This window comes from Anomaloglossus baeobatrachus, chromosome 7 (assembly GCF_048569485.1).
Source record: "Anomaloglossus baeobatrachus isolate aAnoBae1 chromosome 7, aAnoBae1.hap1, whole genome shotgun sequence".
Lineage (NCBI taxonomy): Eukaryota > Metazoa > Chordata > Amphibia > Anura > Aromobatidae > Anomaloglossus > Anomaloglossus baeobatrachus.
Window position 1 is genome coordinate 11,710,679 of NC_134359.1, and position 25,123 is coordinate 11,735,801.

At 44.0% G+C, this 25,123-nt stretch overlaps 1 protein-coding gene and 4 long non-coding RNA genes across 7 annotated transcripts in view; 3 read left to right on the plus strand and 2 right to left on the minus strand.

The window, feature by feature from the left end:
• The window catches only part of CNTNAP5 (contactin associated protein family member 5), a 356,337-nt gene that overhangs the window by 88,395 nt on the left and 242,819 nt on the right, over positions 1–25,123 (plus strand). The gene's annotated exons all lie outside the window — the stretch shown is intronic.
• Positions 6,425–12,197, minus strand: LOC142244925 (uncharacterized). Of its 2 annotated transcripts, none has more exons than XR_012724717.1 (8): positions 11,882–12,197; positions 8,034–8,103; positions 7,827–7,896; positions 7,636–7,730; positions 7,461–7,543; positions 7,270–7,386; positions 7,053–7,155; positions 6,425–6,955 (listed from the first exon to the last, which is right to left on the minus strand). It is a non-coding gene; the product is annotated as an uncharacterized LOC142244925 (long non-coding RNA). The 2 variants fall into 2 exon arrangements; XR_012724716.1 differs by lacking the exon at positions 11,882–12,197 and adding an exon at positions 8,583–8,806.
• Positions 12,923–14,068, minus strand: LOC142244927 (uncharacterized). The gene is made up of 4 exons (XR_012724720.1): positions 13,984–14,068; positions 13,793–13,909; positions 13,576–13,678; positions 12,923–13,478 (listed from the first exon to the last, which is right to left on the minus strand). It is a non-coding gene; the product is annotated as an uncharacterized LOC142244927 (long non-coding RNA).
• On the plus strand, positions 17,111–18,211 carry LOC142244928 (uncharacterized). The gene is made up of 4 exons (XR_012724721.1): positions 17,111–17,155; positions 17,230–17,346; positions 17,461–17,563; positions 17,661–18,211. It is a non-coding gene; the product is annotated as an uncharacterized LOC142244928 (long non-coding RNA).
• Positions 18,942–24,745, plus strand: LOC142244926 (uncharacterized). 2 transcript variants are annotated; one of them, XR_012724719.1, is made up of 8 exons: positions 18,942–19,257; positions 23,067–23,136; positions 23,274–23,343; positions 23,440–23,534; positions 23,627–23,709; positions 23,784–23,900; positions 24,015–24,117; positions 24,215–24,745. It is a non-coding gene; the product is annotated as an uncharacterized LOC142244926 (long non-coding RNA). The 2 variants fall into 2 exon arrangements; XR_012724718.1 differs by lacking the exon at positions 18,942–19,257 and adding an exon at positions 22,331–22,555.

Below are 25,123 nucleotides of genomic sequence, written 5' to 3' on the forward strand. Positions count from 1 at the left end.
CCGGTGTCACATTGTAGCAGATTCTGCTCCGGTGTCACATTGTAGCAGATTCTGCATCGGTGTCACATTGTAGCAGATTCTGCACCGGTGTCACATTGTAGCAGATCCTCCACTGTTGTCACATTGTAGCAGATCCTGCACTGTTGTCACATTGTAGCAGATCCTGCACCGGTGTCACATTGTAGCAGATCCTGCACCGGTGTCACATTGTAGCAGATCCTGCATCGGTGTCACATTGTAGCAGATCCTGCATCGGTGTCACATTGTAGCAGATCCTGCACTGTGTCACATTGTAGCAGATCCTGCACCGGTGTCACATTGTAGCAGATCCTGCTCCGGTGTCACATTGTAGCAGATTCTGCTCCGGTGTCACATTGTAGCAGATCCTCCACTGTTGTCAGATTGTAGCAGATCCTGCACCAGTGTCACATTGTAGCAGATCCTGCACCGGTGTCACATTGTAGCAGATCCTGCACTGGTGTCACATTGTAGCAGATCCTGCACCGGTGTCACATTGTAGCAGATCCTGCTCCGGTGTCACATTGTAGCAGATCCTTCACCGGTGTCACATTGTAGCAGATCCTGCACCGGTGTCACATTGTAGCAGATCCTGCACCGGTGTCACATTGTAGCAGATCCTGCACTGTGTCACATTGTAGCAGATCCTGCACCGGTGTCACATTGTAGCAGATCCTGCTCCGGTGTCACATTGTAGCAGATCCTTCACCGGTGTCACATTGTAGCAGATCCTGCACCGGTGTCACATTGTAGCAGATCCTGCTCCGGTGTCACATTGTAGCAGATCCTGCATCGGTGTCACATTGTAGCAGATTCTGCACCGGTGTCACATTGTAGCAGATCCTCCACTGTTGTCACATTGTAGCAGATCCTGCACTGTTGTCACATTGTAGCAGATTCTGCTCCGGTGTCACATTGTAGCAGATCCTCCACTGTTGTCAGATTGTAGCAGATCCTGCACCAGTGTCACATTGTAGCAGATCCTGCACCGGTGTCACATTGTAGCAGATCCTGCACCGGTGTCACATTGTAGCAGATCCTGCTCCGGTGTCACATTGTAGCAGATCCTTCACCGGTGTCACATTGTAGCAGATCCTGCACCGGTGTCACATTGTAGCAGATCCTGCTCCGGTGTCACATTGTAGCAGATCCTGCTCCGGTGTCACATTGTAGCAGATCCTGCATCGGTGTCACATTGTAGCAGATTCTGCACCGGTGTCACATTGTAGCAGATCCTCCACTGTTGTCACATTGTAGCAGATCCTGCACCGGTGTCACATTGTAGCAGATCCTGCATCGGTGTCACATTGTAGCAGATCCTGCATCGGTGTCACATTGTAGCAGATCCTGCACCGGTGTCACATTGTAGCAGATCCTGCACCGGTGTCACATTGTAGCAGATCCTGCACTGGTGTCACATTGTAGCAGATCCTGCTCCGGTGTCACATTGTAGCAGATCCTGCTCCGGTGTCACATTGTAGCAGATCCTGCTCCGGTGTCACATTGTAGCAGATCCTGCTCCGGTGTCACATTGTAGCAGATCCTGCTCCGGTGTCACATTGTAGCAGATCCTGCTCCGGTGTCACATTGTAGCAGATCCTGCACCGGTGTCACATTGTAGCAGATCCTGCTCCGGTGTCACATTGTAGCAGATCCTGCTCCGGTGTCACATTGTAGCAGATCCTGCTCCGGTGTCACATTGTAGCAGATCCTGCTCCGGTGTCACATTGTAGCAGATCCTGCTCCGGTGTCACATTGTAGCAGATCCTGCTCCGGTGTCACATTGTAGCAGATCCTGCTCCGGTGTCACATTGTAGTAGATCCTGCACCGGTGTCACATTGTAGCAGATCCTGCACCGGTGTCACATTGTAGCAGATCCTGCACCGGTGTCACATTGTAGCAGATCCTGCTCCAGTATCACATTGTAGCAGATCTAGCACCGGTGTCACATTGTAGCAGATCCTGCACTGTTGTCACATTGTAGCAGATTCTGCTCCGGTGTCACATTGTAGCAGATCCTGCTCCGGTGTCACATTGTAGCAGATCCTGCTCCGGTGTCACATTGTAGCAGATCCTGCTCCGGTGTCACATTGTAGCAGATCCTGCTCCGGTGTCACATTGTAGCAGATCCTGCTCCGGTGTCACATTGTAGCAGATCCTGCTCCGGTGTCACATTGTAGCAGATCCTGCTCCGGTGTCACATTGTAGCAGATCCTGCTCCGGTGTCACATTGTAGCAGATCCTGCACCGGTGTCACATTGTAGCAGATCCTGCTCCGGTGTCACATTGTAGCAGATCCTGCTCCGGTGTCACATTGTAGCAGTGTGTTTTCGGCAATGCTTGCTTTCCAGCATTTCTTCACCTCAGACCCCATGGGTCGTCATTGATTGTGCACATAATGTGCGCGCTTTAATATGCAGCAGTAAATCTCCCAGGACACGGCGCCGCTAATCACTGGTAACGTTCCCGGGATGAATAGAACAGAGAGGATCGGAGCCGACGCTTCTCTTCAAAGCTCGGCCTTTATATGTATTTTATGTATCAACCGCTCACGGCCAGAAACAAATATCAGAAGGCGGAACGGCGTCTCAGCGGGAGCAGCGCTAATAAATGTGCAAGAGGATAACAAGATCTGACGGGAAAGCGCGGAGAAAGGTCATCACCGCGGCACCAAGACCCTACTGATATCTGGACTAGTCCTGATACCACACGGTAACGCAGGGGGATATGTAACCAGGGAGGATATGCAGAGGAACTCACCAAAAACAGCCGCTTCTGGAATAAGCTGCGATAGATTACGCGGAGATAATGGAGAACAGATTTTGTTTTTTCTCCTCTTTTCCTAATTTTTAGAAATATTTTCATTTTATTTTTCCATCGTCACCTTCATAACAGGGGAATGATATTTGTGGACAGTCGTATCATCACTGCACCATATAATGGCCTGTAACACGGACAGAGCCCTTATAGAGCAGTTTGTGCCTCCGCTCCCCACGTGCCGTGTCTTTCTATGTTCCTGAGGATGGAGCTGGTGAGGACGCGCCTTATAATCCTGTACCCAGCATGCACCGGACATGGACGGCAGAGTATGGGAAGGGGACACATCTCCAGTCTGTGCAGAGCCATGACTCGGACCATTCAAACCAAGCTTGTAATGCGATCCTGCTGGACGGCCACGGCTGGATCAGACCACGCATGGGTTATGGTGGACGCGGCCTTTAGACAATCTCAAGCATCTGATGAGTGGTGCTCACCGTCCTCCATTCTAGTCCAGGACTGGAGTAGGATTTGTGGTGCAGCGCACGCTTCTCGTTATGACTGATGGGCCGGAGTCACCACTTCCCGTCTCACCCCAGCTTTGTGATGGTAAGGTCAAAAGCTACGAAATGTCAGCGCAGCCTCACAATGTACCAAAACTTTGCAACTTTTCAAAGCTTCTTACCCCAGGATTCTTTTTATAAACTTCTAGATGACCTGGACCTCTTCATCTGCTCTGTGGATGTTTGTCTGATTAAAGCTCAGCAGACAGATTAGGGGGGGACATTCAGGCGAGCGCTGATGAATTCTGTGAAAGAAGAAGAATTGCATCAAGTATTCAATGGGATCGGACGCAGTGAAGAGTCACCCGGCGTTCAGCTCTGAACTCAGCAGGTGTCATGGCGCCTTCTGCCCCTGTTCACACTGCACAGCCTGACGCCACCTGGTGCTTTATAATTGCTCCCTGAGACCTGTTGTGTGCTTACTAGTGATCGGTTTAGCAGACGTTAATTTCTGCTGGCCTGTGAATTGCTGCTAGGGTCATGGGTTTGTGGAGACCAATTACAGCCGCCTCCGCCCTTTAAAACATGTCGGCATCTGCTCCTCCATGCTGATAATGGCTTTATACGATTCCAGTCATTGTGCATGGAGATCCAGCCTCTGAAGCACTGCTGTACGGTACTCTGCTGTGCTGTGGAAATTCTCTTGTCTGATTTATTTCCTTCCTTTTCTTTATTTCCTCCTGATCACATATTGTCTACACCTCTGTGAGTGATTGCTGGAGTTTGAGTTTTGTTTCCCCCTGTCTGTCTTTCTGTGTGGGATTTACCACTTCAGTCCTGGTTCTTTCATGGTTTGGGGGAGAAGGGGTATTAGACCAGGGCTGATCAGGAGTCAGGGCTACGCTGGCGGTCCAGACCTCTTCACCTTCAGAAGTACTGGGGTATTAGACCTGGGCTGATCAGGAGTCAGGGCTATGCTGGCGGTCCAGACCTCTTCACCTTCAGAAGTACTGGGGTATTAGACCAGGGCTGATTAGGAGTCAGGGCTATGCTGGCGGTCCAGACCTCTTCACCTTCAGAAGTACCTCTGGGATAAGGGACAGGTAGGGCCCCCTAGCCTGAGGGCCAGTTCAGGAGCTTTTATTAACAATTACTACGTTACCATCTTGACATGCACTATGACATCACAACATGAGACAGATCCGTCACCCGAACTTATCCAACGCTGAAGCCTTCCGTTCATTTTATTAGAATGGCTGCGCCAGTGCGATCTGCAGGAAATAGTCTGGAACGTCTCAGGAAACTTTTAACTTTTTTACCATTTTTTTCTCCAAAATTTAAGTGCTAATTATTGTTAATTCTTTCCATTCCCAAAGTGTAAGTCTGATGTGGAGGGAACACTCAGAATGTGAAGACGAATGAATATTCAATGATTGACACTTAGAATCTGGCGGTATTTGTGACCCTGGGATGGAGCCGCCTCGGTGTAAATATTCCTCCAGGCACCTGTGTTTTTAGATCCTCAATCTGCTGATCTCAGGGATATTTCCTATTTATTCTGCAGGTCTTATAGGTTAATGCTGATGGTGTATGGAGGGTGTTGTTCACGGCTCCATCTGGTGATCTTGTGTGTTGCATGGATTTTGTTTTTCCTTAGATGCAGATCATAACTCTTATTTCTGTTTTGACCACAATGGGTTAATATTCCTTGTATATTGATGGCGATCCTCTGCTCTGCAGGAGCCTGTATTTATTCCTCCAGAACATGCACATTATCACTTGTATTCACATGTTATGAGATTGATACATTTCACAAAGTGCAGCAAGTTTCTAATAGAAATAGAATCTGATACATTGTAGCAAACAGAGGAGAGGATCGTGCCAAATGCGGGCAATCTTCAGTCCTGAGAAAGGAGGTCCGTGCCATAATGATCCTCCAATGAAAATCTTAAAGTGCTCATTCACTGACAAGAAGCAGGGATCTTGAAAATTCAGAAGAACTTCAGCGTAAAGTAAATGATCATGAATTACACAATGATATCCACATTAGAACCAATATGATCAATTGTGATCGGAGCGAGCGAAGCGCTGAACATTGGCTTTGTTATTGATTCCACAACAAACAGATTTTCAATCAAATCGTCTGATTGGAAATTTCATTTTTTTTACCATTTTCTTATTGAAAATGTTTTGGGCTTTCAATCAGTTTTCTGCGTCTTTCTTTGACTCAAGGGAAAAATGTAAAATGTTTTAATGATTTTTGTCACAGAAGATGTTTACGTATTAGTAGCACGTTCGGATTACAATGTGGCTTATATTATCAGGAGTGAATTTCCTCAATGTCGTGTAAAAGCTTATAATGGGGGAAGTATCCAATAAATCATTTAGTGGTGCGCGAGATGCAAGAGTCTAATGTGGACGTAGGTTTTCATCCATTAACAACTATTATGGCTGCCGTCCAACAATAATATGGAACGAGAGAAGCCGTTCCGTCTGCAGCAAAGATTCACTTAAAGAGTTACCATAATATCAACGTAAACTTGTAAGACATGTAAGACGCGCTCCTTATATCAGGAAACCCCGCAGGGATGGCAGAAACAAACAACTAAAGGGAATCTGATAGGAGAATCACGGTGTCTGAACTGCGACGTGGATCAAGGACTGTTTTCGTGACTGCAGACGGCTATATATTACACTGAATACCTGCAACATTTCAGAGAAAACTGGATACTTAGACGTGACTGTGTGATACCGACGGACAGGGGGCTCCTATACTGTCCCTCACGCTAGAGGACCATAGGCTATCTCTAACTTCTGGATTACCCCTGGTGGTGGAGATGCTGAAGTCCCGTGCCTTAGTATACATCTGAGTAAGCTGATCTGTTCCCCCCTCCCCCCAGGTAATGAAGGGGCAGGAGTGTGATGGAAACACAAATGAGACAGACAGGGATAAAAGATATTCAGCCACATTGCAAATTCTCAGAAAAATAATTGGAAAAGCAAGAGCAGTAAGGCAGCAACAAAAGAACAACAAGGGATAACACCACAACAATAATATCACAACCACCAGTAAACACCACTATTAAATCTACTCTTATAAAATCGTTTATTTAATTTAATTAAAACAGAACAAACATATTGTTCGTCTCATAAATAGGCATAGAAACATATAAACAAAAAGATCAAGTGCAGGTGCAGGTGTCAGACAAACAGTGCCCTCGCCTAGGGACAGCCCCAGACAATGTAGCTGAACAAGTGAAGTAGGAGTATAGATTCGTCACTGTCAGAATGATACTGCTTAGTATGTGCTGTGACTCTCCCTCATAATTTAGCTTACTTCACTTTAATTGAGCCTAAGTTGGCATAATAGATGTATGTCAGACTCGCCGTCCTTGCTAATCTCTAGCGGGGGTTACCACCACCAACTTATCGTGATTAACATGTAATACAGATATACAGAACCATAGACAACAGAGACAATAGGCGTTAGGTGTCTAGGGTTCTACTGTTACATAGATTTCCCTAGTTTAACAATACTGGAAGGTTAGATTAGAGTCTAGGATGCCACTTAGCTTGTGGATCTCCTAGCTCTCCCGACGCGTTTCACCCCCCTAACGCAGTATAAGGGGATCATCAGGGGATAAATAGAGGAATCACTCCTTGGAAAGAATGACACCTGCAAATAAATGATGCATAAGTAAGTAAATAGGTATTAATCTGAATATTCTTTAGACTGCAATCTTAATGAGGTCATAGCCCTCAGGATCACTTACAAGGTAGTGGATCCCTGTGATAAAGTGCTTGTGTTCTTAAAGGATGCCAGGGAAAGACTATCTCCAAACCAAATAGTGGTTACCGCTTCCCATCGGATAGTGCCTATATGTCAAAGAAGGCAATGAATATCCATTGTGTGATGCATAATGTATCATAATTCATACTCATGATAGAGTTGGAAAGGATCTTATCGGCCTGGGGCTATCTATCTTTTACCTTGACTCTCCGGGGTAGAGAAGTACAGGTATAGCGGGTTTGTCTATTGTAGCCAGGAAGTTAGATGCATTCCTGATGTTCCGGTTATCACTAAGTGTCTGGATCAAAATATAGGTCCTGTAAACGAATATAAAATATGTTTGAGCCTGTATCCCATCTATCAGATTATACATGAACAGGGTAGTAAATACCTTTTGTCACACGGACAAACAGAATATTCTATGGGTTATGGAGAGTACAGCTCCTCCAGATGTGGCTGGTCATTGGTTTATTCCTATAGAAAAGGTATACTCCATTAATGGATGTCCTCATAATTATCACCCACACATCTCAGTGAGAAGACCAGAAAAAGGCAGAGCATTTTACCTGTAGGGAACAGTTCATATATAGGTGTGAACAAACGGGTACAGAGGTCCCTAGTCGCCTACGTTCAGACCGTATGTAGGGTTTATTCTTTTCTCCTGTAACCAATTATTACATCATACAGTTAGGCTTGCTGAATAATGCTCAGTATATGCATAGATTAAGATACACACTGGTACATGTAATCGGTCTACCTGTAAGGAGGCAAAGAGGGGAGGTCTGTAATGGGACTATGGCTACCTGAAGACCCCGTGTGTATATTCCCTGTAATAGAGAAAAATCATAATAATAATGTACCGTATTCCTAGATTCCAGAGATACAGATATAGGGGGCACAGTGCATACTTCAGTACATATTATGTATGTCAAATGGATGAAGTTCACATAATAATAATGTCTACCTGTAAGGAGGCAAAGAAGGGAGGTCAGTCATGGGACTATGGCTACCTGTAGACCCCGAATGTGTATTCCCTGTAACAGAAAAAAAAAAAAAATCATAAGTATCCTGCACCGTATTCCTAGATTCCAGAGATACAAGTATGGGGGGCACAGTGCATACTTCAGTACATATTATGTATGTCAAATGGATGAAGTTCACGTCATAGTGCTCAATATATGCATTAATGACCTTACAGGGCCCTATGGAGTAATTCTTTTAAGGAGGTAGCTGAAAAGAAGCCCATGAATGTACTGCAATCACACATAGATTCCAGGTATATATTCCCTGTAGATACAACGGAGGTCCTCTATTCATGTGTGGTATTTACCTCACAGATCCCATAGACAACGCCAGGCAGGGAGCATGAGAAATGTAAACTGGGTTTGGAGCTATATTGCGGTTGTACAGGGTCCTGTCCCCTACACACTAAGGACAGGATTAGTATCTATGCTTAAAAGAACCCTGAAACTCAGCAAATAATCCTAGAGTCTTAGGCAGGCAGATCACTTACCATCCTATGGGCTCAACCAGCAAGGACTGTCAGTCCCGAGTGGAAAACACTCTATGCACGCTGGGAGCCCACGGTCCAAGGATGCCAGGGGAGGATGTCAGGGAGACCACCACGTCTGCTGTTCCTGTCCGTTCCAGGCTCCCGGATAAGGTATTTAAACCTTTTCCGGGCAGAATTGAAAGTCCCGCCCGTAAACCGGAAGTGCCCCGTTGGCCGGAAGTGACGTATCGCTATGTGTCACGGCCCCGTCGGCCGGAAGTGATGTATCACTGTATGTCACATGCCTCTACGGTCAGGTGACTTGCCGGGGGCGGTGCTGAGGGATGTGTTAGATCGTGTAGTTTAACTACATCGCAATAAGTCCATCGCCATGTGTCAAACACATTAGTGGGTTAAGTGACCTGCCAGTGGCTAGACTGGGGAGAGTAATGTGGTGTACACACAGGTACGCATTACGAAACATACTTCGCTATGCGTCATATAACATGTAAGTCAGATGACTTGCAAGGGGCGGTACTGGAGGATGTACTGGATCCCACAGTGGAGCGCATAGCTTTCCACGTCTGGGCGGGGTAATGTCAGGACGGAGATCATAATTATGGAGCACATAATTGCACTCCATATAGTTCCATAACCACTTGGGTCACGGAATATATGAAAAACATTACTTAATACATAAAGGGCACACCTGATTGGCATATAGGTATCGTGCATGATGGGGTGCATAAAGGACCATTAAGTATTGGAGCATTCAGTATTGGATGGACAATATGGAATAAAAAGATAATTGCTCTTGCTTTCCCTGGGTCCGGGATGACATCTTTCTTAGATCATATAGGGGAATAGACCCATAGTTGTTGCAGTCTAATATTAGTATTGCTAATATATGGTATGCAATGACCATACGCGGGGTATAGAACGTAAAAAACAGATCCTATCCTGTCAGTTGGAAGCGGTTGTGGCCAGAATCACTATATGAAGCTATGAAAGCTGATCATTTCGTTAAGGCCATTTGGGGAGACTGTGTCCAGCAGAAACGTCCATCTAGCTTCTCGCTGCAGGATTTTTCTGTCCCAATCTCCCTTGCGTGGGGGTTTAGGGATGACTTCGATGACCTGAAAGGATATACTCCTCAGGTCTCCCCCATGGATGAGGTTAACATGCCTGGCTATGGCTGTATCTCTTTTGTGTACGATGTCACCTATGTGTTCCCCAATTCTTATTCGTAGCTGTCTTTTGGTTTTACCCACGTATCCACGTGGGCAGGAACAGGTACACAGGTATACCACACCTTCCGTTCTACAGTTCCCAAAGTCCCTGATTTTGAATACTCTCCTGGTTTTTTGATTATAGAAGGTCTTACTTTGACTGATGTGGGGACAATAGGTGCATCTACCGCATCTAAAGGTTCCTATGGGTTTCCTGTCTAACCATGTCCCTGTGCTTTTAGGCGGTATGAAATGACTGTGAGTGAGAAAGTCCCTAATGGATCTCCCTCTCCTATAGGTGACGTTGGCATTGACAGAGATTGAGTCGCATATGTCTGGGTCGGCCTTCAAAATGGGCCAATGTCTTTTAAGGATTTCCATTGTCTTCATGCTCTGATCATCATAAGTCGCGATAAGTCTAATGATGTCGTTCTTATTCTCGTTCTTTTTGGACACCAGTAGGTCTTTCCTGTTCCTCTCTTTGGCATGCCGATATGATTGTTCCACAATAGGGTCTGGATAGCCCCTACTGTGGAACCTTCCCTTCATATCAACCGCCTGTAGTTCGAATTCTCTCAGGGATGAGCAATTACGCCTAAGGCGCAAGAATTGCCCTTTCGGGATGCCTTTCTTCAAAGGTGTGGGATGATGACTCTCCCATTTGAGAAGACTGTTGGTGGCTGTGGGTTTCCTAAAAATAGAGGTGGATAAAGTACCGTCCATGTTCTTGAATATTTTGACATCCAAAAAGGCTAGAGATTCACCTCCTATTTCATGGGTGAATTTAAGCCCTAGATTGTTTATGTTCAATTTCTCCATGAACTGGAGGAACAGTGCAGTCCCCCCCGTCCACAGGACGAGGATGTCATCGATATAGCGACCCCACATATGAATGTGGGGACAGAACACCGTATCTTCTTCTCTAAAAACACATGTGTCTTCCCACCAGCCAAGGAACATGTTGGCGTAGGTGGGGGCACACGGGCTCCCCATTGCCGTGCCCCTCAGCTGGTGGTAGAATTTCCCCCCAAATAGGAAATAATTGTGTGTCAGTATGAATGTTAACATCTCCATCACAAACTCGTTATGTGCACTATATTGATTCCCTCTTGTTGATAGATAATATCGTACTGCTTCCAGCCCTTTTTCATGTGGGATGCTGCTGTACAGCTGTTCCACATCTATTGAAACTAAAATGGTTCCAGAGTCCAAAACAATACCATCTAGTTTAGATATTAAATCGTTTGTGTCTCTGACATACGATGGTAAACTGATGACGAAAGGGCGAAGGATTTTATCCAAATAAATACTGGAGTTCTGACTAAGAGCATCTATCCCCGACACAATTGGGCGTCCCTTAAGTGGAGATAGGCCCTTATGAACTTTTGGGGTAGCGTAGAACGTAGCTATTACTGGGTGTTTGGGGAGGAGGAAATCCAATTCCTTATCAGAAATAAGTTTAAGGTCTGAGGCTTTCTCAAGAATATCTTTCAGCAGGCCTGTATATTGATCTGTGGGATCTTTTGTTAAAATTTCGTAGGTAGTGACATCCGATAGGATCTTTCTGCACATACTAGGGTAGTTTGTTGTATCCATCACTACAATATTTCCGCCTTTGTCTGACGGTTTGATAGTCAGATTCGTATTTTTTTCCAAATCCCTTAGTGCTCCCCACTCTTCCATTGTTAAATTAGGTTGAGTGGATCGTATTCTCGGTTGGATAGCACATAAATCTTGGGAAACTAATTTGGAAAAAATGTCCAAACTACTACAATCCGTCGCCGGGGGCATTCTAGTGCTTTTGGTTTTTAAATCGGTGAAGGGACCCTTTCCTGTATGATTACCATTATCATTGGATAGATCTGCCAGCAATCTGACATCATCCAGCATCTCCATTGCTATTCCCAGCCTAGCACATTCGGCCCTATCATTGTGTTTAAAGAATTTTCTCCATCTTAGTTTTCTAAGAAACAGTTCCACATCCTTCACCCAGTTGAAGGGGTCAAACCTTGTTGTTGGAACAAATGATAGGCCATAACTGAGAACTCGTTTCTCAGTGTCTGTAAGAGTATGTTTAGAGAGATTGATTACCTGGTATCCCATTGAGTCTTGAGGGACTATCTTCTCCTGGGGTTTCTTGATATATGGTTCCGTAAATTGTATGGGTCTCTTGCCCCTAAAAAAGAAGATGATGTTGCTGGGAGGGGTAGTGATTGTGTCACAGGTAACGGTAAGGAGGGAGTAGGGGCAGTTGGAGGATTTAATGTGGCTCTCTGCCCAGACCCATGTGCCAATGATCCATAAGGTAAGGATAAGTTGGGTTGCTGTAGTTCCTGATCCCATTGTCTCGGCTGTCTATAGTTTGGTCTACTCCAGTTGTTTCTATTTCTAAAGTTTCTCCTGCCCCTGCTTCTACTCCTATTCGGTTGGCCCTGAGGTTCTGAGTCAGAAAGATCCGATGAGGAGGGGTCAAAAGATGCTCCTCCCGTCGGCAATGACACGTTATTACTACCTGAGAAGTCCCCCAGATCTCTCAGAAAGTGCTTGTGCTTTCTTGCCTTTAAATTTTGCTGGTATTTATCCACAGCTATTTGTAATGCAATTTCTTTGGTGCCGAAGTCTGAATCTCCTTGATGTTTTAGAGCTTCCTCCCTCAGGGTTTGTAAATCCTTGGAAGTTTTTTCCAAGGTGACTTTTTCCTCATCCACCAGGATGGTCATCAACCTAATGGATGAGTTTGTCAGTTCCTCTTCCCACCTTTTTAGAAGGCTTTCTGTCCTGGAGCGTTCCGCCGGGACTAGGTTGACCCTCAACCCTCTAGGTACAATTTTTTGTTTTATATATTGTTCAAGGGACTGCACCTCCCACCATGATTTTATATTCAGCTTATAGGCCAGCAGTAGGTCTGAAAAGATATTTTTCAGGTTATTTTTGGTGTTCCCTAGGCCCTCTGGTGTTCTTTCCGAGAACACTTCATCAGCATCATCTAGCCACTTTGTAGTATTAATGGGTCCTGACAGGAAGCCCGCCATAAATGATATCTGAACCACTAACAAAATGTTGTATAGAGTAGTATTTATCCAAAACACCACTATTAAATCTACTCTTATAAAATCGTTTATTTAATTTAATTAAAACAGAACAAACATATTGTTCGTCTCATAAATAGGCATAGAAACATATAAACAAAAAGATCAAGTGCAGGTGCAGGTGTCAGACAAACAGTGCCCTCGCCTAGGGACAGCCCCAGACAATGTAGCTGAACAAGTGAAGTAGGAGTATAGATTCGTCACTGTCAGAATGATACTGCTTAGTATGTGCTGTGACTCTCCCTCATAATTTAGCTTACTTCACTTTAATTGAGCCTAAGTTGGCATAATAGATGTATGTCAGACTCGCCGTCCTTGCTAATCTCTAGCGGGGGTTACCACCACCAACTTATCGTGATTAACATGTAATACAGATATACAGAACCATAGACAACAGAGACAATAGGCGTTAGGTGTCTAGGGTTCTACTGTTACATAGATTTCCCTAGTTTAACAATACTGGAAGGTTAGATTAGAGTCTAGGATGCCACTTAGCTTGTGGATCTCCTAGCTCTCCCGACGCGTTTCACCCCCCTAACGCAGTATAAGGGGATCATCAGGGGATAAATAGAGGAATCACTCCTTGGAAAGAATGACACCTGCAAATAAATGATGCATAAGTAAGTAAATAGGTATTAATCTGAATATTCTTTAGACTGCAATCTTAATGAGGTCATAGCCCTCAGGATCACTTACAAGGTAGTGGATCCCTGTGATAAAGTGCTTGTGTTCTTAAAGGATGCCAGGGAAAGACTATCTCCAAACCAAATAGTGGTTACCGCTTCCCATCGGATAGTGCCTATATGTCAAAGAAGGCAATGAATATCCATTGTGTGATGCATAATGTATCATAATTCATACTCATGATAGAGTTGGAAAGGATCTTATCGGCCTGGGGCTATCTATCTTTTACCTTGACTCTCCGGGGTAGAGAAGTACAGGTATAGCGGGTTTGTCTATTGTAGCCAGGAAGTTAGATGCATTCCTGATGTTCCGGTTATCACTAAGTGTCTGGATCAAAATATAGGTCCTGTAAACGAATATAAAATATGTTTGAGCCTGTATCCCATCTATCAGATTATACATGAACAGGGTAGTAAATACCTTTTGTCACACGGACAAACAGAATATTCTATGGGTTATGGAGAGTACAGCTCCTCCAGATGTGGCTGGTCATTGGTTTATTCCTATAGAAAAGGTATACTCCATTAATGGATGTCCTCATAATTATCACCCACACATCTCAGTGAGAAGACCAGAAAAAGGCAGAGCATTTTACCTGTAGGGAACAGTTCATATATAGGTGTGAACAAACGGGTACAGAGGTCCCTAGTCGCCTACGTTCAGACCGTATGTAGGGTTTATTCTTTTCTCCTGTAACCAATTATTACATCATACAGTTAGGCTTGCTGAATAATGCTCAGTATATGCATAGATTAAGATACACACTGGTACATGTAATCGGTCTACCTGTAAGGAGGCAAAGAGGGGAGGTCTGTAATGGGACTATGGCTACCTGAAGACCCCGTGTGTATATTCCCTGTAATAGAGAAAAATCATAATAATAATGTACCGTATTCCTAGATTCCAGAGATACAGATATAGGGGGCACAGTGCATACTTCAGTACATATTATGTATGTCAAATGGATGAAGTTCACATAATAATAATGTCTACCTGTAAGGAGGCAAGGGAGGTCAGTCATGGGACTATGGCTACCTGTAGACCCCGAATGTGTATTCCCTGTAACAGAAAAAAAAAAAAAAATCATAAGTATCCTGCACCGTATTCCTAGATTCCAGAGATACAAGTATGGGGGGCACAGTGCATACTTCAGTACATATTATGTATGTCAAATGGATGAAGTTCACGTCATAGTGCTCAATATATGCATTAATGACCTTACAGGGCCCTATGGAGTAATTCTTTTAAGGAGGTAGCTGAAAAGAAGCCCATGAATGTACTGCAATCACACATAGATTCCAGGTATATATTCCCTGTAGATACAACGGAGGTCCTCTATTCATGTGTGGTATTTACCTCACAGATCCCATAGACAACGCCAGGCAGGGAGCATGAGAAATGTAAACTGGGTTTGGAGCTATATTGCGGTTGTACAGGGTCCTGTCCCCTACACACTAAGGACAGGATTAGTATCTATGCTTAAAAGAACCCTGAAACTCAGCAAATAATCCTAGAGTCTTAGGCAGGCAGATCACTTACGTTCTATACCCCGCGTATGGTCATTGCATACCATATATTAGCAATACTAATATTAGACTGCAACAACTATGGGTCTATTCCCCTATATGATCTAAGAAAGATGTCATCCCGGACCCAGGGAAAGCAAGAGCAATTATCTTTTTATTCCATATTGTCCATCCAATACTGAATGCTCCAATACTTAATGGTCCTTTATGCACCCCATCATGCACGATACCTATATGCCAATCAGGTGTGCCCTTTATGTATTAAGTAATGTTTTTCATATATTCCGTGACCCAAGTGGTTATGGAACTATATGGAGTGCAATTATGTGCTCCATAATTATGATCTCCGTCCTGACATTACCCCGCCCAGACGTGGAAAGCTATGCGCTCCACTGTGGGATCCAGTACATCCTCCAGTACCGCCCCCTTGCAAGTCATCTGACTTACATGTTATATGACGCATAGCGAAGTATGTTTCGTAATGCGTACCTGTGTGTACACCACATTACTCTCCCCAGTCTAGCCACTGGCAGGTCACTTAACCCACTAATGTGTTTGACACATGGCGATGGACTTATTGCGATGTAGTTAAACTACACGATCTAACACATCCCTCAGCACCGCCCCCGGCAAGTCACCTGACCGTAGAGGCATGTGACATACAGTGATACATCACTTCCGGCCGACGGGGCCGTGACACATAGCGATACGTCACTTCCGGCCAACGGGGCACTTCCGGTTTACGGGCGGGACTTTCAATTCTGCCCGGAAAAGGTTTAAATACCTTATCCGGGAGCCTGGAACGGACAGGAACAGCAGACGTGGTGGTCTCCCTGACATCCTCCCCTGGCATCCTTGGACCGTGGGCTCCCAGCGTGCATAGAGTGTTTTCCACTCGGGACTGACAGTCCTTGCTGGTTGAGCCCATAGGATGGTAAGTGATCTGCCTGCCTAAGACTCTAGGATTATTTGCTGAGTTTCAGGGTTCTTTTAAGCATAGATACTAATCCTGTCCTTAGTGTGTAGGGGACAGGACCCTGTACAACCGCAATATAGCTCCAAACCCAGTTTACATTTCTCATGCTCCCTGCCTGGCGTTGTCTATGGGATCTGTGAGGTAAATACCACACATGAATAGAGGACCTCCGTTGTATCTACAGGGAATATATACCTGGAATCTATGTGTGATTGCAGTACATTCATGGGCTTCTTTTCAGCTACCTCCTTAAAAGAATTACTCCATAGGGCCCTGTAAGGTCATTAATGCATATATTGAGCACTATGACGTGAACTTCATCCATTTGACATACATAATATGTACTGAAGTATGCACTGTGCCCCCCATACTTGTATCTCTGGAATCTAGGAATACGGTGCAGGATACTTATGATTTTTTTTTTTTTTTTTTTTTTTTCTGTTACAGGGAATACACATTCGGGGTCTACAGGTAGCCATAGTCCCCATGACTGACCTCCCTTCTTTGCCTCCTTACAGGTAGACATTATTATTATGTGAACTTCATCCATTTGACATACATAATATGTACTGAAGTATGCACTGTGCCCCCTATATCTGTATCTCTGGAATCTAGGAATACGGTACATTATTATTATGATTTTTTCTCTATTACAGGGAATATACACACGGGGTCTTCAGGTAGCCATAGTCCCATTACAGACCTCCCCTCTTTGCCTCCTTACAGGTAGACCGATTACATGTACCAGTGTGTATCTTAATCTATGCATATACTGAGCATTATTCAGCAAGCCTAACTGTATGATGTAATAATTGGTTACAGGAGAAAAGAATAATACCCTACATACGGTCTGAACGTAGGCGACTAGGGACCTCTGTACCCGTTTGTTCACACCTATATATGAACTGTTCCCTACAGGTAAAATGCTCTGCCTTTTTCTGGTCTTCTCACTGAGATGTGTGGGTGATAATTATGAGGACATCCATTAATGGAGTATACCTTTTCTATAGGAATAAACCAATGACCAGCCCACGGAGGAGCTGTACTCTCCATAACCCATAGAATATTCTGTTTGTCCGTGTGACAAAAGGTATTTACTACCCTGTTCATGTATAATCTGATAGATGGGATACAGGCTCAAACATATTTTATATTCGTTTACAGGACCTATATTTTGATCCAGACACTTAGTGATAACCGGAACATCAGGAATGCATCTAACTTCCTGGCTACAATAGACAAACCCGCTATACCTGTACTTCTCTACCCCGGAGAGTCAAGGTAAAAGATAGATAGCCCCAGGCCGATAAGATCCTTTCCAACTCTATCATGAGTATGAATTATGATACATTATGCATCACACAATGGATATTCATTGCCTTCTTTGACATATAGGCACTATCCGATGGGAAGCGGTAACCACTATTTGGTTTGGAGATAGTCTTTCCCTGGCATCCTTTAAGAACACAAGCACTTTATCACAGGGATCCACTACCTTGTAAGTGATCCTGAGGGCTATGACCTCATTAAGATTGCAGTCTAAAGAATATTCAGATTAATACCTATTTACTTACTTATGCATCATTTATTTGCAGGTGTCATTCTTTCCAAGGAGTGATTCCTCTATTTATCCCCTGATGATCCCCTTATACTGCGTTAGGGGGGTGAAACGCGTCGGGAGAGCTAGGAGATCCACAAGCTAAGTGGCATCCTAGACTCTAATCTAACCTTCCAGTATTGTTAAACTAGGGAAATCTATGTAACAGTAGAACCCTAGACACCTAACGCCTATTGTCTCTGTTGTCTATGGTTCTGTATATCTGTATTACATGTTAATCACGATAAGTTGGTGGTGGTAACCCCCGCTAGAGATTAGCAAGGACGGCGAGTCTGACATACATCTATTATGCCAACTTAGGCTCAATTAAAGTGAAGTAAGCTAAATTATGAGGGAGAGTCACAGCACATACTAAGCAGTATCATTCTGACAGTGACGAATCTATACTCCTACTTCACTTGTTCAGCTACATTGTCTGGGGCTGTCCCTAGGCGAGGGCACTGTTTGTCTGACACCTGCACCTGCACTTGATCTTTTTGTTTATATGTTTCTATGCCTATTTATGAGACGAACAATATGTTTGTTCTGTTTTAATTAAATTAAATAAACGATTTTATAAGAGTAGATTTAATAGTGGTGTTTTGGATAAATACTACTCTATACAACATTTTGTTAGTGGTTCAGATATCATTTATGGCGGGCTTCCTGTCAGGACCCATTAATACTACAAAGTGGCTAGATGATGCTGATGAAGTGTTCTCGGAAAGAACACCAGAGGGCCTAGGGAACACCAAAAATAACCTGAAAAATATCTTTTCAGACCTACTGCTGGCCTATAAGCTGAATATAAAATCATGGTGGGAGGTGCAGTCCCTTGAACAATATATAAAACAAAAAATTGTACCTAGAGGGTTGAGGGTCAACCTAGTCCCGGCGGAACGCTCCAGGACAGAAAGCCTTCTAAAAAGGTGGGAAGAGGAACTGACAAACTCATCCATTAGGTTGATGACCATCCTGGTGGATGAGGAAAAAGTCACCTTGGAAAAAACTTCCAAGGATTTACAAACCCTGAGGGAGGAAGCTCTAAAACATCAAGGAGATTCAGACTTCGGCACCAAAGAAATTGCATTACAAATAGCTGTGGATAAATACCAGCAAAATTTAAAGGCAAGAAAGCACAAGCACTTTCTGAGAGATCTGGGGGACTTCTCAGGTAGTAATAACGTGTCATTGCCGACGGGAGGAGCATCTTTTGACCCCTCCTCATCGGATCTTTCTGACTCAGAACCTCAGGGCCAACCGAATAGGAGTAGAAGCAGGGGCAGGAGAAACTTTAGAAATAGAAACAACTGGAGTAGACCAAACTATAGACAGCCGAGACAATGGGATCAGGAACTACAGCAACCCAACTTATCCTTACCTTATGGATCATTGGCACATGGGTCTGGGCAGAGAGCCACATTAAATCCTCCAACTGCCCCTACTCCCTCCTTACCGTTACCTGTGACACAATCACTACCCCTCCCAGCAACATCATCTTCTTTTTTAGGGGCAAGAGACCCATACAATTTACGGAACCATATATCAAGAAACCCCAGGAGAAGATAGTCCCTCAAGACTCAATGGGATACCAGGTAATCAATCTCTCTAAACATACTCTTACAGACACTGAGAAACGAGTTCTCAGTTATGGCCTATCATTTGTTCCAACAACAAGGTTTGACCCCTTCAACTGGGTGAAGGATGTGGAACTGTTTCTTAGAAAACTAAGATGGAGAAAATTCTTTAAACACAATGATAGGGCCGAATGTGCTAGGCTGGGAATAGCAATGGAGATGCTGGATGATGTCAGATTGCTGGCAGATCTATCCAATGATAATGGTAATCATACAGGAAAGGGTCCCTTCACCGATTTAAAAACCAAAAGCACTAGAATGCCCCCGGCGACGGATTGTAGTAGTTTGGACATTTTTTCCAAATTAGTTTCCCAAGATTTATGTGCTATCCAACCGAGAATACGATCCACTCAACCTAATTTAACAATGGAAGAGTGGGGAGCACTAAGGGATTTGGAAAAAAATACGAATCTGACTATCAAACCGTCAGACAAAGGCGGAAATATTGTAGTGATGGATACAACAAACTACCCTAGTATGTGCAGAAAGATCCTATCGGATGTCACTACCTACGAAATTTTAACAAAAGATCCCACAGATCAATATACAGGCCTGCTGAAAGATATTCTTGAGAAAGCCTCAGACCTTAAACTTATTTCTGATAAGGAATTGGATTTCCTCCTCCCCAAACACCCAGTAATAGCTACGTTCTACGCTACCCCAAAAGTTCATAAGGGCCTATCTCCACTTAAGGGACGCCCAATTGTGTCGGGGATAGATGCTCTTAGTCAGAACTCCAGTATTTATTTGGATAAAATCCTTCGCCCTTTCGTCATCAGTTTACCATCGTATGTCAGAGACACAAACGATTTAATATCTAAACTAGATGGTATTGTTTTGGACTCTGGAACCATTTTAGTTTCAATAGATGTGGAACAGCTGTACAGCAGCATCCCACATGAAAAAGGGCTGGAAGCAGTACGATATTATCTATCAACAAGAGGGAATCAATATAGTGCACATAACGAGTTTGTGATGGAGATGTTAACATTCATACTGACACACAATTATTTCCTATTTGGGGGGAAATTCTACCACCAGCTGAGGGGCACGGCAATGGGGAGCCCGTGTGCCCCCACCTACGCCAACATGTTCCTTGGCTGGTGGGAAGACACATGTGTTTTTAGAGAAGAAGATACGGTGTTCTGTCCCCACATTCATATGTGGGGTCGCTATATCGATGACATCCTCGTCCTGTGGACGGGGGGGACTGCACTGTTCCTCCAGTTCATGGAGAAATTGAACATAAACAATCTAGGGCTTAAATTCACCCATGAAATAGGAGGTGAATCTCTAGCCTTTTTGGATGTCAAAATATTCAAGAACATGGACGGTACTTTATCCACCTCTATTTTTAGGAAACCCACAGCCACCAACAGTCTTCTCAAATGGGAGAGTCATCATCCCACACCTTTGAAGAAAGGCATCCCGAAAGGGCAATTCTTGCGCCTTAGGCGTAATTGCTCATCCCTGAGAGAATTCGAACTACAGGCGGTTGATATGAAGGGAAGGTTCCACAGTAGGGGCTATCCAGACCCTATTGTGGAACAATCATATCGGCATGCCAAAGAGAGGAACAGGAAAGACCTACTGGTGTCCAAAAAGAACGAGAATAAGAACGACATCATTAGACTTATCGCGACTTATGATGATCAGAGCATGAAGACAATGGAAATCCTTAAAAGACATTGGCCCATTTTGAAGGCCGACCCAGACATATGCGACTCAATCTCTGTCAATGCCAACGTCACCTATAGGAGAGGGAGATCCATTAGGGACTTTCTCACTCACAGTCATTTCATACCGCCTAAAAGCACAGGGACATGGTTAGACAGGAAACCCATAGGAACCTTTAGATGCGGTAGATGCACCTATTGTCCCCACATCAGTCAAAGTAAGACCTTCTATAATCAAAAAACCAGGAGAGTATTCAAAATCAGGGACTTTGGGAACTGTAGAACGGAAGGTGTGGTATACCTGTGTACCTGTTCCTGCCCACGTGGATACGTGGGTAAAACCAAAAGACAGCTACGAATAAGAATTGGGGAACACATAGGTGACATCGTACACAAAAGAGATACAGCCATAGCCAGGCATGTTAACCTCATCCATGGGGGAGACCTGAGGAGTATATCCTTTCAGGTCATCGAAGTCATCCCTAAACCCCCACGCAAGGGAGATTGGGACAGAAAAATCCTGCAGCGAGAAGCTAGATGGACGTTTCTGCTGGACACAGTCTCCCCAAATGGCCTTAACGAAATGATCAGCTTTCATAGCTTCATATAGTGATTCTGGCCACAACCGCTTCCAACTGACAGGATAGGATCTGTTTTTACGTTCTATACCCCGCGTATGGTCATTGCATACCATATATTAGCAATACTAATATTAGACTGCAACAACTATGGGTCTATTCCCCTATATGATCTAAGAAAGATGTCATCCCGGACCCAGGGAAAGCAAGAGCAATTATCTTTTTATTCCATATTGTCCATCCAATACTGAATGCTCCAATACTTAATGGTCCTTTATGCACCCCATCATGCACGATACCTATATGCCAATCAGGTGTGCCCTTTATGTATTAAGTAATGTTTTTCATATATTCCGTGACCCAAGTGGTTATGGAACTATATGGAGTGCAATTATGTGCTCCATAATTATGATCTCCGTCCTGACATTACCCCGCCCAGACGTGGAAAGCTATGCGCTCCACTGTGGGATCCAGTACATCCTCCAGTACCGCCCCTTGCAAGTCATCTGACTTACATGTTATATGACGCATAGCGAAGTATGTTTCGTAATGCGTACCTGTGTGTACACCACATTACTCTCCCCAGTCTAGCCACTGGCAGGTCACTTAACCCACTAATGTGTTTGACACATGGCGATGGACTTATTGCGATGTAGTTAAACTACACGATCTAACACATCCCTCAGCACCGCCCCCGGCAAGTCACCTGACCGTAGAGGCATGTGACATACAGTGATACATCACTTCCGGCCGACGGGGCCGTGACACATAGCGATACGTCACTTCCGGCCAACGGGGCACTTCCGGTTTACGGGCGGGACTTTCAATTCTGCCCGGAAAAGGTTTAAATACCTTATCCGGGAGCCTGGAACGGACAGGAACAGCAGACGTGGTGGTCTCCCTGACATCCTCCCCTGGCATCCTTGGACCGTGGGCTCCCAGCGTGCATAGAGTGTTTTCCACTCGGGACTGACAGTCCTTGCTGGTTGAGCCCATAGGATGGTAAGTGATCTGCCTGCCTAAGACTCTAGGATTATTTGCTGAGTTTCAGGGTTCTTTTAAGCATAGATACTAATCCTGTCCTTAGTGTGTAGGGGACAGGACCCTGTACAACCGCAATATAGCTCCAAACCCAGTTTACATTTCTCATGCTCCCTGCCTGGCGTTGTCTATGGGATCTGTGAGGTAAATACCACACATGAATAGAGGACCTCCGTTGTATCTACAGGGAATATATACCTGGAATCTATGTGTGATTGCAGTACATTCATGGGCTTCTTTTCAGCTACCTCCTTAAAAGAATTACTCCATAGGGCCCTGTAAGGTCATTAATGCATATATTGAGCACTATGACGTGAACTTCATCCATTTGACATACATAATATGTACTGAAGTATGCACTGTGCCCCCCATACTTGTATCTCTGGAATCTAGGAATACGGTGCAGGATACTTATGATTTTTTTTTTTTTTTTTTTTTTTTTTTTTTTTTTTTTTTTTTTTTTCTGTTACAGGGAATACACATTCGGGGTCTACAGGTAGCCATAGTCCCATGACTGACCTCCCTTCTTTGCCTCCTTACAGGTAGACATTATTATTATGTGAACTTCATCCATTTGACATACATAATATGTACTGAAGTATGCACTGTGCCCCCTATATCTGTATCTCTGGAATCTAGGAATACGGTACATTATTATTATGATTTTTCTCTATTACAGGGAATATACACACGGGGTCTTCAGGTAGCCATAGTCCCATTACAGACCTCCCCTCTTTGCCTCCTTACAGGTAGACCGATTACATGTACCAGTGTGTATCTTAATCTATGCATATACTGAGCATTATTCAGCAAGCCTAACTGTATGATGTAATAATTGGTTACAGGAGAAAAGAATAAACCCTACATACGGTCTGAACGTAGGCGACTAGGGACCTCTGTACCCGTTTGTTCACACCTATATATGAACTGTTCCCTACAGGTAAAATGCTCTGCCTTTTTCTGGTCTTCTCACTGAGATGTGTGGGTGATAATTATGAGGACATCCATTAATGGAGTATACCTTTTCTATAGGAATAAACCAATGACCAGCCACATCTGGAGGAGCTGTACTCTCCATAACCCATAGAATATTCTGTTTGTCCGTGTGACAAAAGGTATTTACTACCCTGTTCATGTATAATCTGATAGATGGGATACAGGCTCAAACATATTTTATATTCGTTTACAGGACCTATATTTTGATCCAGACACTTAGTGATAACCGGAACATCAGGAATGCATCTAACTTCCTGGCTACAATAGACAAACCCGCTATACCTGTACTTCTCTACCCCGGAGAGTCAAGGTAAAAGATAGATAGCCCCAGGCCGATAAGATCCTTTCCAACTCTATCATGAGTATGAATTATGATACATTATGCATCACACAATGGATATTCATTGCCTTCTTTGACATATAGGCACTATCCGATGGGAAGCGGTAACCACTATTTGGTTTGGAGATAGTCTTTCCCTGGCATCCTTTAAGAACACAAGCACTTTATCACAGGGATCCACTACCTTGTAAGTGATCCTGAGGGCTATGACCTCATTAAGATTGCAGTCTAAAGAATATTCAGATTAATACCTATTTACTTACTTATGCATCATTTATTTGCAGGTGTCATTCTTTCCAAGGAGTGATTCCTCTATTTATCCCCTGATGATCCCCTTATACTGCGTTAGGGGGGTGAAACGCGTCGGGAGAGCTAGGAGATCCACAAGCTAAGTGGCATCCTAGACTCTAATCTAACCTTCCAGTATTGTTAAACTAGGGAAATCTATGTAACAGTAGAACCCTAGACACCTAACGCCTACTGTCTCTGTTGTCTATGGTTCTGTATATCTGTATTACATGTTAATCACGATAAGTTGGTGGTGGTAACCCCCGCTAGAGATTAGCAAGGACGGCGAGTCTGACATACATCTATTATGCCAACTTAGGCTCAATTAAAGTGAAGTAAGCTAAATTATGAGGGAGAGTCACAGCACATACTAAGCAGTATCATTCTGACAGTGACGAATCTATACTCCTACTTCACTTGTTCAGCTACATTGTCTGGGGCTGTCCCTAGGCGAGGGCACTGTTTGTCTGACACCTGCACCTGCACTTGATCTTTTTGTTTATATGTTTCTATGCCTATTTATGAGACGAACAATATGTTTGTTCTGTTTTAATTAAATTAAATAAACGATTTTATAAGAGTAGATTTAATAGTGGTGTTTTGGATAAATACTACTCTATACAACATTTTGTTAGTGGTTCACACAACCACCAGTAAGCCTGGAAAAATGCACCTCTCCAGGCCAGGTATAGGTAAGCTATAGCTGGCACCATTAGAACGGTGCAGCCAGCATACATAGGAGGAGAGCAAACATGACTGACTCTCCCATAGTATGTGACCAAGGAGACTAACAAGCAGTCCACAGAGATTAACTCTTGCCAGTCTGCCTATGAACTTCAAGTCAGTGGGTCGGCACCTGAGTCATCCAATGCTGATCACAGACATCATGGAAATTAGCAGGCAGA